We start from the raw sequence: 15,186 nt of genomic DNA, 5'->3' as shown, positions 1-15,186 counted from the left end.
TGGAGGGACTCCACGCTGAGGTTAAGGATGAGATTCTCTCCCGGGAGGTTCCTTCCAGCGTGGACTCTTTGATTGCACTCGCCATCCGCATAGAACGACGGGTAGATCTTCGTCACCGAGCTCGTGGAAGAGAGCTCGCGTTAACGGTGTTCCCCCTCTCCGCATCTCAACCACCTCCTCCCACCGGCTCAGAGACTGAGCCCATGCAGCTGGGAGGTATTCGCATCTCGACTAAGGAGAGGGAACGGAGAATCACCAACCGCCTTTGCCTCTATTGCGGTTCTGCTGGACATTTTGTCATGTCATGTCCAGTAAAAGCCAGAGCTCATCAGTAAGCGGAGGGCTACTGGTGAGCGCTACTACTCAGGTCTCTCCATCAAGATCCTGTACTACCTTGTCGGTCCATCTACGCTGGACCGGTTCGGCTGCTTCCTGCAGTGCCTTGATAGACTCTGGGGCTGAGGGTTGTTTTATGGACGAAGCATGGGCTCGGAAACATGACATTCCTCTCAGACAGTTAGGGAAGCCCACGCCCATGTTCGCCTTAGATGGTAGTCTTCTCCCCAGTATCAGATGTGAGACACTACCTTTAACCCTCACAGTATCTGGTAACCACAGTGAGACCATTTCCTTTTTGATTTTTCGTTCACCTTTTACACCTGTTGTTTTGGGTCATCCCTGGCTAGTATGTCATAATCCTTCTATTAATTGGTCTAGTAATTCTATCCTATCCTGGAACGTTTCTTGTCATGTGAAGTGTTTAATGTCTGCTATCCCTCCTGTTTCTTCTGTCCCCTCTTCTCAGGAGGAACCTGGTGATTTGACAGGAGTGCCGGAGGAATATCATGATCTGCGCACGGTCTTCAGTCGGTCCAGAGCCAACTCTCTTCCTCCTCACCGGTCGTATGATTGTTGTATTGATCTCCTTCCGGGGACCACTCCCCCTCGGGGTAGACTATACTCTCTGTCGGCTCCCGAACGTAAGGCTCTCGAGGATTATCTGTCTGTTTCTCTCGACGCCGGTACCGTGGTGCCTTCTTCCTCTCCCGCCGGAGCGGGGTTTTTTTTTGTTAAGAAGAAGGACGGTACTCTGCGCCCCTGCGTGGATTATCGAGGGCTGAATGACATAACTGTTAAGAATCGTTATCCGCTTCCCCTTATGTCGTCAGCCTTCGAGATTCTGCAGGGAGCCAGGTTCTTTACTAAGTTGGACCTTCGTAACGCTTACCATCTCGTGCGCATCAGAGAGGGGGACGAGTGGAAAACGGCGTTTAACACTCCGTTAGGGCATTTTGAATACCGGGTTCTGCCGTTCGGTCTCGCTAATGCTCCAGCTGTCTTTCAGGCATTAGTTAATGATGTACTGAGAGACATGCTGAACATCTTTGTTTTCGTTTACCTTGACGATATCCTGATTTTTTCACCGTCACTCGAGATTCATGTTCAGCACGTTCGACGTGTACTCCAGCGCCTTTTAGAGAATTGTCTCTACGTGAAGGCTGAGAAGTGCGCCTTTCATGTCTCCTCTGTCACATTTCTCGGTTCTGTTATTTCCGCTGAAGGCATTCAGATGGATCCCGCTAAGGTCCAGGCTGTCAGCGATTGGCCCGTTCCTAAGTCACGTGTCGAGTTGCAGCGCTTTCTCGGTTTCGCTAATTTCTATCGGCGTTTCATTCGTAATTTCGGTCAAGTGGCTGCCCCTCTCACAGCTCTGACTTCTGTCAAGACGTGCTTTAAGTGGTCCGGTTCCGCCCAGGGAGCTTTTGATCTCCTCAAGAAGCGTTTTACATCCGCTCCTATCCTTGTTACTCCTGACGTCACTAAACAATTCATTGTCGAGGTTGACGCTTCAGAGGTGGGCGTGGGAGCCATTCTGTCCCAGCGCTTCCATTCTGACGATAAGGTCCATCCTTGCGCTTATTTTTCTCATCGCCTGTCGCCATCGGAACGCAACTATGATGTGGGTAACCGCGAACTGCTCGCCATCCGCTTAGCCATAGGCGAATGGCGACAGTGGTTGGAGGGGGCGACCGTCCCTTTTGTCGTTTGGACTGACCATAAGAACCTTGAGTACATCCGTTCTGCCAAACGACTTAATGCACGTCAAGCTCGTTGGGCGTTGTTTTTCGCTCGTTTCGAGTTCGTGATTTCTTATCGCCCGGGAAATAAGAACACCAAGCCTGATGCCTTATCCCGTCTCTTTAGTTCTTCTGTGGCTTCTACCGACCCCGAGGGGATTCTCCCTGAAGGGCGTGTTGTCGGGTTGACTGTCTGGGGAATTGAGAGACAGGTAAAGCAAGCACTCACTCACACTGCGTCGCCGCGCGCTTGTCCTAGTAACCTTCTGTTCGTTCCTGTCTCTACTCGTCTGGCTGTTCTTCAGTGGGCTCACTCTGCCAAGTTAGCTGGCCACCCCGGCGTTCGGGGTACGCTTGCTTCTATTCGCCAGCGGTTTTGGTGGCCTACTCAGGAGCGTGACACGCGCCGTTTCGTGGCTGCTTGTTCGGACTGCGCGCAGACTGTCAGGTAACTCTCCTCCTGCCGGTCGTCTCAGACCGCTTCCCATTCCTTCTCGACCATGGTCTCACATCGCCTTAGACTTTATTACCGGTCTGCCTTCGTCTGCGGGGAAGACTGTGATTCTTACGGTTGTCGATAGGTTCTCTAAGGCGGCACATTTCATTCCCCTCGCTAAGCTTCCTTCCGCTAAGGAGACGGCACAAATCATCATTGAGAATGTGTTCAGAATTCATGGCCTCCCGTTAGACGCCGTTTCAGACAGAGGCCCGCAATTCACGTCACAGTTTTGGAGGGAGTTCTGTCGTTTGATTGGTGCTTCCGTCAGTCTCTCTTCCGGGTTTCATCCCCAGTCTAACGGTCAAGCAGAAAGGGCCAATCAGTCGATTGGTCGCATATTACGCAGCCTTTCTTTTCGAAACCCTGCGTCTTGGGCAGAACAGCTCCCCTGGGCAGAATACGCTCACAACTCGCTTCCTTCGTCTGCTACCGGGCTATCTCCGTTTCAGAGTAGTCTTGGGTACCAGCCTCCTCTGTTCTCGTCCCAGCTCGCCGAGTCCAGCGTTCCCTCCGCTCAGGCTTTTGTCCAACGTTGTGAGCGCACCTGGAGGAGGGTCAGGTCTGCACTTTGCCGTTACAGGGCGCAGACTGTGAGAGCCGCCAATAAACGTAGGATTAAGAGTCCTAGGTATTGTCGCGGTCAGAGAGTGTGGCTTTCCACTCGTAACCTTCCCCTTACGACAGCTTCTCGCAAGTTGACTCCGCGGTTCATTGGTCCGTTCCGTGTCTCTCAGGTCGTCAATCCTGTCGCTGTGCGACTGCTGCTTCCGCGACATCTTCGTCGCGTCCACCCTGTCTTCCATGTCTCCTGTGTCAAGCCTTTTCTTCGCGCCCCCGTTCGTCTTCCCTCCCCCCCCCCCGTCCTTGTCGAGGGCGCACCTATTTACAAGGTACGGAAGATCATGGACATGCGTTCTCGGGGACGTGGTCACCAGTACTTAGTGGACTGGGAGGGTTACGGTCCTGAGGAGAGGAGTTGGGTTCCATCTCGGGACGTGCTGGACCGTTCGTTGATTGATGATTTCCTCCGTTGCCGCCAGGGTTCCTCCTCGAGTGCGCCAGGAGGCGCTCGGTGAGTGGGGGGGTACTGTCATGTTTTGTCATTGAGTATCATGTCTTGTCCCTGTGCTTCCCTTCTATTCGTTTCCCTCTGCTGGTCTTATTAGGTTCTTTCCCTCTTTCTATCCCTCTCTCTCCCCCTCCCTCTCTCCCTCTCTCGCTCTCTCTCTCTATCGTTCCGTTCCTGCTCCCAGCTGTTCCTCATTCTCCTAACTACCTCATTTACTCTTTCACACCTGTCCCCTATTTTGCCCTCTGATTAGAGTCCCTATTTCTCCCTCTGTTTTCCGCTTCTGTCCTTGTCGGATCCTTGTTTGATGTTTGCTGTTCTGTGTCCTTGTTCCGCCCTGTCGTGTTTTTGCCTTCTTCAGATGCTGCGTGTGAGCAGGTGTCTATGTCAGCTACGGCCTGTGCCTTCCCGAAGCGACCTGCAGTCTGTGGTCGCGTCTCCAGTCGTTCCTCTCTACTGACGAGAGGATTTCAGTTTTCCTGTTTTGGATTTACCTAAGATAAGATCCAGGAGTATCGTTTTTGTTTAAGACTGGAATAAAGTTTCTGTTTCTATTAAGTCGCTTTTGGGTCCTCATTCACCAGCATAACAGATTGTTTCTGAGCAGGATCGATATGTCATGATACACTCATAGGGTTTGTTGCAAAAACTCTAATGGCACCGAAGGGGATGGCCGCCGTTTTACGGGCCCCTGACCAATTGCTATTGTGTTTTTTTTTCGCTGATCCCAACTTTCTTTCTACATAATGTTTTGTCCACTATTTCATATGACCGAAAAGAGCTTCTCGACATCAAAACAGCGATTACTAACCAGGATTGGCGTGAGGACTTCTATTTCAACAAATTGAAGTTGAAGGACATAATCCTCATCCCAGACCAGGCCCAAATCCCTGTCACTGGAGGAGGAGGAGGAAACGCTACAGAGGTCGGCGTGCGGGATATCTATCGAGACCTTGACGGCGAGTGGATAAGTCGCCATTACCTTCCGTTCTATTGGCAAATGTTCAATCATTTAAAATAAAGTGGATGCGCTCCGTTCGAGACTATCCTATCAACGTGATCGGAAGAACTGTAATATCCTATGTTTCACAGAGTCGTGGATGAACAAGGACATGGGAACTGTAAATCTAGCTAGAAATGCGCTCAATAAGGAAAGTGGTCCGATGAAGCGAACAGTAATCTATAGGACTGTTTTGGAAGAACAGATTGGAATATGTTCCGGGATTCATCCGATGGCATTGAGGGGTTTACCACATCAGTCACCGGTTTCATTAATAAGTACATCGACGACGTAGTCCCCACAGTGACCGTACGTACATATCCCAACCAGAAGCCATAGATTACAAGTAACCTCCGCACTGAGCTGCCGCCACTTTCAAGGAGCAGGATACAAATCCGGACGCTTATAAAAATCCTGTTAAGCCCTCAGACAAACCATCAAACAGGCAAAGCAACAATACAGGACTAAGATCGAATCCTACTACACCGACTCTGATGCTCGTCGGATGTGGCAGTGCTTGCAAACTATCACGGATTACAAATGGAAACCCAGCCGCAAGCTGCCCAGTGATGTGAGCCTACCAGACGAGCTAAATTCTTTCGATGCTTGCTTCGAGGCAAACAACACTGAACCATGCATGAGAGCACCAGCTGTTCCGGACGACTGTCTGATTATGCTCGCCGTAACCGATGTGAGTAAGACCTTTAAACAGGTTAATATTCACAAGGCTGCAGGGCCAGATTGATTACCAGGATGTGTACACAGAGCATGCGCTGACCAGCTAGCAAGTGTCTTCACTGACATTTTCAACCTCTCCCTGACCCAGTCTGTAATGCCCACATGTTTAAAGCAGACCACCATAGTCCCCATGCCCAAGAACACCACAGTAACCTGTCTAAATGACTATCGCCCCGTAGCACTCACATCTATAGCCATGAAATGCTTTGAAAGGCTGGTCATGGCTCACATCAACACCATCATCCCAGACACCCTGAACAATCTCCAATTTGCATACTGCCCCAACAGATCCACAGATGACGCAATCTCTATTGCACTCCACACTGCCCTTTCCCACCTGGACAAAACAAACACCTACTTGAGAATGCTGTTCATTGACTACAGCTCAGCGTTCAACACCATAGTGCCCTCCAATCTCATCACTAAGCTAAGGATCCTGGGATTAAACACCTCCCTCTGCAAATGGATACTGGACTCTGGAGGGCCACCCCCAGGTGGTGAGAGTAGGCAACAACAACACATCCAAACACGGGGCCCCCTCAGGGGTGTGTGCTTAGCCCCCTCCTGTGCTCCCTGTTCACCCACGACTGCTTGGCCACACATGACTCCAACACCATCATTAAGTTTGCTGATGACACGACGTGATCACCGACGACGATGAGACAGCCTACAGGGAGGTGGTAAGAGACTTGGAAGTATGGTGCCAGGACAACAACTTCTCCCTCAACATCAGCAAGATATAGGAGCTGATTGTGGACTATGGGAAATGGAGGGCGGAGCACTCCCCTATTCACACCAATGGGGATGTAGTGGAGACAGAATTTCAAGTTCCTCTGTGTCCACATCACTCAGGACTTATCATGGTCCAAACACAACACCACAGTCTTGAAGAGGGCACGACAACGCCTCTTGCCCCTCAGAAGGCTGAAAAGATTTGGCATGGGCCCTCAGATCCTCAAAAGGTTATACAGCTGCACCATTGAGAGCATCTTGACTCACTGCATCACCACTTAGTACGGCAACTGCTCGGCATCCGACCGCAAGGCGCTACAGAGGGCAGTGCGTACGGCCCAGTACATCACTGGGGCCGAGCTCCATGCCATCCAGGACCTCAATACCAGGTGGTGTAAGAGGAAGGCCCTAAAAATTGTCAAAGACTCCAGCCACCCAAGTCACAGTCTGTTCTCTCTGCTATGCGCACAGCAAGTGGTACCAGAGTGCCAAGTCTGGGGCCAAAAGGCTCTACCCCAAAGCCATAAGACTGCTGAACAGTTGATTAAATGGCTAGCCGGACTTTCTGCTTTTCACCCCCTACCTACATGTACATAGTACTTCAAACAATCAATCAATCAATCACCTAACCAAACCTACAAGTACATATTGCCTCAGTCAATCACCCCAACTACCTCGTACCCCAGTACACTGACTCGGAACCGGTACTCCTTGTAAATAGCATGTACTGTATATATCCTCGTTATAGTTATTTTTTGTGTTATTTAATTTTCTTACTATTTTCTTTTCATCTATTTGTTAATTTTCTTACTTTTAACTGCATTGTTGGGAAAGGGCTCGTAAGTAAACACTTCACGCTAAAATCTACACTTGTTGTGCATGTGACAAATACAATTTGAATTCATTTTAAATGCCTTTTGATTGGGTAGATTAATTTGCACAGAGGATGTGCATATTTCTATTTTTGATACTATAACGCAAGAGGCAATTTCAGGACTGTAAACCTAATGATAAGGAAGTAGCTGAGCTAAGCTTCTCAGGTTTAGCATCTGGCCCATAAATAATAATAATATATTTATTTATTTAGCGCTTTGAAAAACAAAAAATAGCGAATTCAGGGAGCTGACAGTTCATGTGAGAAGGTCTTCCACACCTAGATGATAATGCAGTTGATCATTCAATTGAGTGGTGGCGTCGATGGTACAGCCAGGAGGGAGAACATCAGTCATACAGGCTTTTCATCGGGAACCTCTGTCTAGGAAGATCACGTCTACTCGTCCTCTGTAGGTAGGCTGGAACATCCAACACCGAAAGTGTAGCACCCACCTGGGTGATGCTTTGGCAGATATAAGAGCCTAAGACCACCACACCTCATCAGTAATCAGTAACTGTGTCCTATGTGGTAAGTCTCTGTCCTCCCCTCACACAGTCCACATCCTTACAGAAACAGGGGAAGGTGGAATAAAAAAACGGTGCTTTGTTGATCGGTTGTGAATGTTGGGTTAGTGTGAGAATGCAACCCAAAATATATCCCTCATACGATCCAATAATCCAACTGGGGGCAGTAAAAATCACTCACATTTCATGCATTCGATATTTAAGACGAAATGTCCCTTCGTTCAAATCTATTAGATTTAATCCTTTAAGGATGCGGTTTATTGTATTCACGCAACTGAGAGTGACAGTAGAATATTTGTATCTGCACAGTGCATTTGAGTACAGTCTAAATATAGTACATATAGTACTTACCTTTGTTTTTCTATTTATTTCTATTTAGCAGCACCATATGGGCTAATCAAGGACTCTGGTTATACCAAATATACCAGTTATCAGAATTCCTATTACTGATAAAACAAAACAGCAAAAGCACGGTTAGTGATGCAATTTATTATTGACAAAAGGCATCCATGAAAAACGGAAACACGCCTGTAACACTGTCTCTCCCTGTGAGCCAAAACAAATATCTGCCAGACCCCTTGGTTTGGATGTTAATCCCTCATCCACTCCTAGTCTAGGGGAGGGGGCTGGGCAGCAGCCATGGAAACAGACACAGTGTAGTGTTAAACACTTAAGCATCTTATCTATCTTACTGGTTGGTTGAGGCTGGAAAGCGTGAATTTCAGGATCCGCACCGACCAACACCCAAAGGAGGGGCTAAAAATAGGAGTGCATGTGCGATTAGTAGGGTGAGAATCCTGAATGAACAGCATGGCCTTGCCAAGAAGGGGAAGTCAATGCCACTTAGGGAAAGACTTACTTAAACTCTACCACATACGGTCTGTCTGTCTGTCTGTCTGTCTGTCTGTCTGTCTGTCTGTCTGTCTGTCTGTCTGTCTGTCTGTCTGTCTGTCTGTCTTTCCCCTCTGGATGTTTAAAAAGAACTGCACCCATTGAAAACAAATTGATTGTGATGCATTTTGTATGGGGTGACGGTTTGAATTGATTCTGTGTGTTAAAGCGGAAAGATTTTCAAATGTGATATTTTATGTTGCATTCTTCAGCAGTGGCCTCTTCTCTCTTTAAAAAAATATAAAACCTTGACAGTTGTCAATACCCTCTTGATTTTATATTTGTGAATCCATCCTAATAATATTTACATTTTGGATTAAGAACTAATTGTATCATAGGCATAGCCTGGACTCACAGGCTATTGAACAGTGAACATTGATGTAATTTTAGTTCAAATGTATAACTGTTCCATCTTACTCATTTTCACCACATGTAATTTTCCAGACATAAAGGGCATTGTCATGACAGTCCACACGAGACAGATTAAAAATAGAAAATAGATTTAATACACTGTCAGTGAGTCCTATGACTAACTTCTAGCATCAGCTGATATTGCACCAATTAGGGCCAGAACAAAATGTACTGGGAGGAAATACATTGAACACCCTCCCCCTACATAGAATTAGCTAAAAACTAACATTTATGACTACAAATAACAATAACTTTAGTAACCCTGTGTTTATAAACGTGGATATTGGCTTTGCCTCTTCAGTATGCTTTTGTGGCACACACCATGCCACACAGGGCCAAGGGTTGAGCATTCGCCGACCACCACAGACGAGCTCACTCTCCCTGACTGTTTCATTACACTACATTCAGAGCCGGCTGCAGACAATGATCAGCTAGGGGTAAATCAGATTTTCACAGTGGTGGGCCGTCAGGGCCTGCAAGGCCTTCTCTGCTGGCCTAAACATCATCAGAATAAAAAGTCTGGTTCATCCTTGGGAGCAATTTCCAAATGTCTGAAGGTACCACGTTCATCTGTACAAACAATAGTATAAACACCATGGGACCACGCAGCCGTCATACCGCTCAGGAAGGAGATGCATTCTGTCTCCCGGAGATGAACGTATTTTGGTGTGAAAAGTGCAAATCAATCCCAGAACAACAGCAAAGGACCGTGTGAAGATCCTGGAGGAAACAGGTACAAAAGTATCTATATTCACAGTAAAACAAGTCCTTTATCAACATAACCTGAAAGGACGCTCAGCAAGGAAGAAGCCACTGATCCAAAACCGCCATAAAAAAAGCCAGACTACAGTTTGCAACTGCACATGGGGACAAAGATTGTACTTTTTGGAGAAATGTCCTCTGGTCTGATGAAACAATAAATGACCATCGTTATGTTTGGAAGAAAAAGGGGGAGGCTTGCAAGCCGAAGAACACCATCCCAACCGTGAAGCACGGGGGTGGCAGCATCATGTTGTGGGGGTGCTTTGCTGCAGGAGGGATTGGTGCACTTCACAAAATAGATGACATCATGAGGTAGGAAAATTATGTGGATATATTGAAGCAACATCTCAAGACATCAGTCAGGAAGTTAAAGCTTGGTCGCAAATGGGTCTTCCAAATGGACAATGACCCCAATCATACTTCCAAAGTTGTGGCAAAATGGCTTAAGGACAACAAAGTCAAGGTATTGGAGTGGCCATCACAAAGCCCTGACCTCAATCCCATATAAAATTTGTGGGCAGAAATGAAAAAGCGTGTGCGAGCAAGGAGGCCTACAAACCTGACCCAGTTACACCAGCTCTGTCAGGAGGAATGGGCCAAAATTCACCAGTTTGACCCAAGTTAAACAATTTAAAGGCATTGCTACCAAATGCTAATTGAGTGTATGTTAACTTCTGACCCACTGGGAATGTGATGAAAGAAATAAAAGCTGAAATAAATCATTCTCTCAACTATTATTCTGACATTTCACATTCTTAAAATAAAGTGGTGATCTTAACTGTCCCAAGACAGGGGATTTTTACTAGGATTAAATGTCAGGAATTGTGAAAACTGAGTTTAAATGTATTTGGCTAAGGTGTATGTAAACTTCAGACTTCAACTGTAGATACAGACACGTTACAGAGATAGACAACAAAATGCTCAACCTCCAGATGAGTATGAGGGGGGAGTTTAAGTACAATTCTTACAAGCTAGTTTGGCTGGTAGGTTATTATTTAGATGTTTGGGACTGCTGGTGAACCATGATGTGCAGGCATAATCAAAGTGACACTGGACTAACGCTCTTGCCAGAGTCTTTAGGGTTTCTATAGCTAGGGTTCTATCCTATTGGTGAGAGATTTTCATGTGAATATTCTAAAATCTTCATAAAAACAATATGCCATTTTAGTTTCCATTAGGAACATTTTGCGCCGGGCAACATGAAGGAAGACATTCATTTACCGGACATTTGAGAAATTTAATGGACATCCATTAGCATTCAGATCCAACGTGGCGCAGCCAGCGCCCATCAATAAACAAGAGATATGAGCCACAAATGAGCCACATTTCTGTGTCTTTAAAAACATCCTAAAACAAATTGCATGTCTTTTTTTGGCTACTTTTCTAAAACAGTAATTGTCCACCTCACGGTTTAGCTGTTAGAGATTTGAGCACTAAATGTATCAGGGTATTGCATGCAAAGGCCTATAGGCTTAGGTGTCCACTGTCTGATATTAATATTTTAATATATACAGTACCAGTCAAAAGTTTGGACACACCTACTCATTCAAGGGTTTTTCTTAATTAAAATAAAAATTCTACATTGTAGAATAATAGTGAATACATCAAAACTATGAAATAACATATATGGAATCATGAAGTAACCAAAAAAAAGAGTTAAACAAATCTAAATATATTTTAGATTTTAGATTCTTCAAAGTAGTCACCCTTTGCCTTGATGACAGCTGACGGAAACCGATAAGTGGTCGAGTGATTGAGGAGAGTGTCAATTAGTTAGTATGGGAACTGAGAAGTGTCCTTAGCTCCTCGATAGCCTTCTCCCGCCGAGGAAGTACAAGAGTACCCTACCAGAGAGATAAAATCCTTTTCTCACCTCATTTTGAAAAGGGTGAAAGGTAATCAAGGCATTTGATCTTTAAAGCATACTCAACTTTCAAAATTTCACATACTTTAAAACGTTCTATTTTTACATACCCAAAAGGCCTACTATTTAGAATGCATGTATGGGTATTCAGTTCCAGACCAACTAGGTAAGGCACCTGTACAGTTGACCCTCCCTCACATGCTACCTGCCTCACCTGGGACAACTTTAGATATCCCTGTTTTTCTACAGTCAAAAGATTACAATAGCCACAAGGCTGTTGATAAACCAAAGCAATCATACAGTACCACAGTATGAGTCATTATACCCATAAAACCTAGCGGTAAGGGAAATGGTTCTAGTTGTTTTTCTGACATTCATTTTTCCCATAGGTGATTTTAGAAATACTTAAAATAAGAGCTGTTTTTTCGTGCAGGCTTACCCTGGCATGATGTTTTGATAACCGTGTAAATCTCTCTAGGGCAAGATTACTTTTATCAATACGGTGCATTCGGTAAGTATTCAGACCCCTTCCCTTTTTCCATAATTTGTTATGTTACAGCCTTATTCTAAAATGGATTAAATACATTTTCCCCTCATCAATCAATTTTTCCCTACACACAATAATAACACCCATAATGACAAAGCGAAAACAGTTTTATATTTATTTTTTGCAAATTTATAAAAAATAAGAAACAGAAATACCTTATTTACATAAGTATTAAGACCCTTTGCTATGAGACTCGAGTTTGATCTCAGGTGCATCCTGTTGCTATTGATCATTCTTGAGATGTTTCTACAACTTGATTGGGGTCCACCTGTGGTCAATTCAATTGATTGAACATGATTGGAAAGGCACACACCTGTCTATATAAGGTCCCACAGTTGACGGAAACTTAAATCCGTTTTACCAAATTGCTATCAGCATGTTAAATTTGCAACCACAGGAGAAATAACTCTGGACCACCTATACTCCACACACAGAGACGCATACAAAGCTCTCCCTCGCCTTCCATTTGGCAAATCTGACCATAATTCTATCCTCCTGATTCCTGCTTACAAGCAAAAATTTAAGCAGGAACACCAGTGACTAGATCAAACAAAAAGTGGTCAGAGGAAGCAGATGCTAAGCTACAGGACTGTTTTGCTAGCACAGACTGGAATATGTTCCGGGATGCCTCCGATGGCATTGAGGAGTACACCACATCAGTCATTGGCTTCATCAAAAAGTGCATTGATGACAGTGACCGTACGTACGTACATACCCCAACCAGAAGCCATGGATTACAGGCAGCATCCGCACTGAGCTAAAGGTTAGAGCTGCCGCTTTCAAGGAGCGGGACTCTAACCCGGAAGCTTATAAGAAATCCGGCTATGCCCTCCGACGAACCATCAAAAACTGTAAACAGAAATACTAATTCTTTGAAAGAAAATAGTTACATTTCCAGTATGGTTTAAATCCTTATCATTATCATTATCCCCCCAAAAAGAAGGTTGAAACAATGGTCTGTCAGTGGAGCTGAGGAAATACCACATTCACTGACAAGATTCAGAAGATTGGAAGATACCAAGCAATAATCAATTATAGATTTGAATTGTCTGTCACTTGTTGTAGAGTTAAACCAATACAAATGTTTAAAAGTAATATTCTGAGATTGCCAAATATCATAAAGTTTAAAGCTAGAGCAGAAAGTATTAAGTTAAAACAATAGGCTGATGCCTAGTTGGATACTTATCCACCCAGTCATCATGAGCAACATCATAATGACCACCAACAATAATGTTTTCTGTTGAACATTTGTTTTTCAACTCAGTTAATACTTTGCTAAAATATGTTAGAAGAAGACTGTTTCTTGACTGTATGTTATAACCATTAATATTTAGAGGGGCAAATGGGTGCCTGGCTAACTAGACTCCTTGCTCAGGCTAATCACTACGCAATGGGCGCATTCGAGCAGATCACTTTTGTCAAGATGTTGACCACGATGTTGACGTTGGTCACCGCCTTTCAAATTGTGTTGCATTATGGGTATAAAAATGATCCAACTTGTGACTAAGTAACTGCATGACCTTTACAACAACCCTCTGATCAAAGGTCATAAACTTTCGATTGCAGTCGACTAAAAATTTCTGTAGTTGCTCCTCACCAACTGCAACTTGAAGTCGGAACCAAAGCATTGTGGGAGGCAACCTTCTGTTTTTTTGTGGAAGGTTTTTGGGCTCCCGAGTGGCGCAGCAGTCTAAGGCACTGCATCTCAGTGCTAGAGGTGTCACTACAGACCCTGGTTCGATTCCAGGCTGTATCACAACCGGCCGTGATTGGGAGTCCCATAGGGGGGCGCACAATTGGCCCAGCGTCGTCCGGGTTAGGGTTTGGCCAGGGTAGGCCATCATTGTAAATAAGAATTTGTTACTAACTGAGTTGTCTAGTGAAATTAAATAAAGCTTAAATAAATACAAATAAATACATTTAAAAAAAGACGCTACATGCTCATAAATGGTTGATGTCGCCACCCATCATTGGTTATTATCAATGTATGTTTACTGTTTGGGTGGATGACTATTTAAATCTTAACTACATCTTTATCCTTACAATCTGATTACATAGACCTACATGTGACCCACATTTCTAACATAAATAAATGAAATATCCTACTTGCGAAAATATAGCTAATGTACACTGAACAAAAATATAAACGCAACATGTAAAGTGTTGGTCCCATGTTTTACGAGCTGAAATAAAACATCCCAGAAATTTTCCATACGCACAAAAAGCTGAATTTTCTCAAATGTTGTGCATTTCGTCTTTGCCAAGATAATTCATCCACCTGACAGGTGTGGCAAATTTAAGATGATTAAACAGCATGATCATTACACATGTAATGAGCGGTTTGCTGATGTCAATATTCTATATCTTCCATTTAAGTCATTTACATTTAAGTCATTTAGCAGACGCTCTTATCCAGAGCGACTTACAAATTGGAAAGTTCATACATATTCATCCTGGTCCCCCCGTGGGAATTGAACCCTGGTCCCCCCGTGGGAATTGAACCCACAACCCTGGCGTTGCAAGCGCCATGCTCTACCAACTGAGCCACACGGGACCACTTCCCTATATCTGTCACTCCCCTTGGATCTTTCCTCAGGTGTTATCGACTGTTTTCATGTCGGTGTGTTTCGTGTTCACTGTTTCTTTTATTTATTAAAACACTCACTCCCTGAACTTGCTTCCAGACTCGCAGCGCACTCGTTACAATCTAGATGTTACTGTAATGTTATAGCCTACAATTTGTCTGGTTTGTAATATTGTCACCAAACAAATTAGTTGATTGTCTATTAAGTGTGAATAAAATTGAATACATATTGTAGGCTACGCTATTGTAGGGGATTTCTACACGGGCAATTTTAGAGGCTTAATCTGTCTGGGAAATCGTCTCTCAATGAGCAAGTACCCCAGACACCAGTCTCGGGGTCAACACCAAGTGCAGTCGACTGCTTAGCATATTGTTTACCCAGTAACTTATGTGAACTGATGTACATGTAGTCTAATACTCTTCATATTGTTTACCCAGTAATGTATGTGAACTGATGTACAGTACACATAGTCTAATACTTTTCTGTACAGTGAGTGTTTTGTCTTCATGTGATTTAATCAAATTCTGTTCTTTATATGCTTACTGACAAAAGCAACAAAGGTTGAGAATGAAAGAAATACACTACAGCCTGTAGTGATACTAACATGCAATC

Source organism: Salvelinus namaycush, chromosome 4 (assembly GCF_016432855.1).
Source record: "Salvelinus namaycush isolate Seneca chromosome 4, SaNama_1.0, whole genome shotgun sequence".
Classification (NCBI taxonomy): domain Eukaryota; kingdom Metazoa; phylum Chordata; class Actinopteri; order Salmoniformes; family Salmonidae; genus Salvelinus; species Salvelinus namaycush.
The sequence above is the reverse complement of the archived record's forward strand: the minus strand, read 5'-3'. Positions refer to the sequence as shown.